General features: G+C 42.1%; 1 protein-coding gene across 1 annotated transcript in view; it reads left to right on the top strand.

Moving 5' to 3' along the window:
• ULK4 (unc-51 like kinase 4) overlaps nt 1-1,978 on the top strand; it is an 892,765-nt gene that overhangs the window by 218,373 nt on the left and 672,414 nt on the right. The window lies entirely within an intron of this gene.

Here is a 1,978-nt window from a genome sequence, read left to right as displayed (position 1 = left end):
AGACCTTGTGGTTCAAACCGACCTTGCAGTCCAGCACATTAACCCACAGCACCACACCAGAACTCATGATGTTATTTATTCACCAGATTTTAAGGATTTTTGTTTTCTTTACATTGAGGTGCAATCCGTACCGAAGGCTGTATGGTCTTTGGTCATTACCAGTAAATACTTCAAGTCCTTTTGGTATCCAGTAAACAAGGTTGTGTCATGTGCATATTGAAGTTTATAAATGAGTCATACTCCAATTCTGGTGGAGTCCTGGTGTGGCACTGCAGGGTAATGTATTGGACTGCAAGGTTGATTTGAACCACAGAGTTGGCAATTCAGACTCACCACCTGCTCCTTAGGAACCCCATACATGGTCACTACGAGTCAAAAATGGACTCAACGGCACTTAATAAGAACAACAGCTGCAATCCTGATGCCACATGTTCCTTCATATACTCCAGCTCCTCAGACTATGCTCAACATACAGACTGAATAAGATTACAACTCTGATACACACCTTTCCTTGACTATAAACCATTCAGTTTCCCCTTGTTATGTTTGAACAACTGCCTCTTGTTCTGTGTATAGATTCCTCAATGACCGCAACTGAGTGATTTGGAATACCCATTCTTCACAATGTCATCTGTAGTTTGTTATGATCCACACAGTCAAAAGCTAAGAAATTTTATAAAGCAGTATCTATTTACTTGAAAAATTTGGGTAGCACTGTCTCAGTAAACTGCATTGCCTTTGTTGATTCCACCTAAAAGCAACTTTGTAAGCTAGAGTCGAACTGACCCATGTAGTTCCCACGGCTTTCAGTGTCTGGGGAGCAGACTGCCACATCCTTCACCTACAGATGGGCTGGTAGGTTTGAACCAGTGATTTTTTTATTAGCAGCCAAGCACTTAGTCACTGTACCCACTGGGCTCCTTATTAACTACCTATTTTGTTTTTGTTTGTTTGTTAAGTGCCATTGAATCAGCACTGATTCATAGCAACCCTGTACAGGGTTTCCAAGGAGCTACTGGTGAGTTTGAACCATCAGCCTTTAAGTTTGCAGTCCAGTGATTATCTGACAGTGCCACAACAGGAATGCTATTCATTACCTAGTCCTGATATAATGCAGGTAGCACGTGTGAGAGGCTTAAAGGATGAGTAATAGGTTTTCTTTCAATTCTGGTGACTTCCTTGTCAGTAGCCCTGGGTGTTCCTTTTTTCCGTGGTGGTCCTTCACTTGTAGACAGTCCTCACATGGTGTCTGTCTTCCTTCTATTGTTGTTTGTCTGTCTATTCTGGTATTTTTATAATTCAGATTTAACTTTTTGCTCCCGCAAAGATTTACAGCCTCAGAAACCCTATCTAGGGTCGCTATGTGTTGGAACCAACTCCGCAGCACACTACCACTACCACTACCACCAATACACTGCACTCACATGACTGAAAGAGAAAGATTGAGGGAGTGCATTACAATAGGTAACATTATGGAATACGATTATATTACATTGTTGTTGATTGTTGCCCTCAATTTGCTTCTAACTCATGACAACCCCATGTTCGCATAGGAGAACGACTCCATAGGGCTTTCAAGGTTGTGACTTTTTGGAAGCAGATTGCCAGACCTGTCTGTTTCTCAGGGTTCTCTGAGTGAGTTTGAACCATCAACCTTTCAGCTAGTAGTTGAGTGCTTAATCATTTGTGATACCAAGCCATTCTTGGTACACAGAACAGCACTTGATGGTGTTGGTTATGTGCTTTGGAGTCAGTGCTGACCCATAGTGACTCTGTATAGGGTTTTTGAAACTATAAATACTCACTGGAGCAGAAAGCCTCACCTTTCTCCATGGAGTGACTGGTAGATTTGAACTGCTAGCAGACCAGTGGTTAGTAGCTCAATTCATAACCCACTATCTTACCACTCGTCTGTCAGTTTGTCGTACTGTGGTGGCTTGTTTGTTGCTGTGATTCTGAAAGCTATGCCACAGGTATT

The sequence above is a fragment of the Chrysochloris asiatica genome, unplaced genomic scaffold (assembly GCF_000296735.1).
Source record: "Chrysochloris asiatica unplaced genomic scaffold, ChrAsi1.0 scaffold00124, whole genome shotgun sequence".
Lineage (NCBI taxonomy): Eukaryota > Metazoa > Chordata > Mammalia > Afrosoricida > Chrysochloridae > Chrysochloris > Chrysochloris asiatica.
The sequence above is the reverse complement of the archived record's forward strand: the minus strand, read 5'-3'. Positions and strand labels throughout refer to the sequence as shown.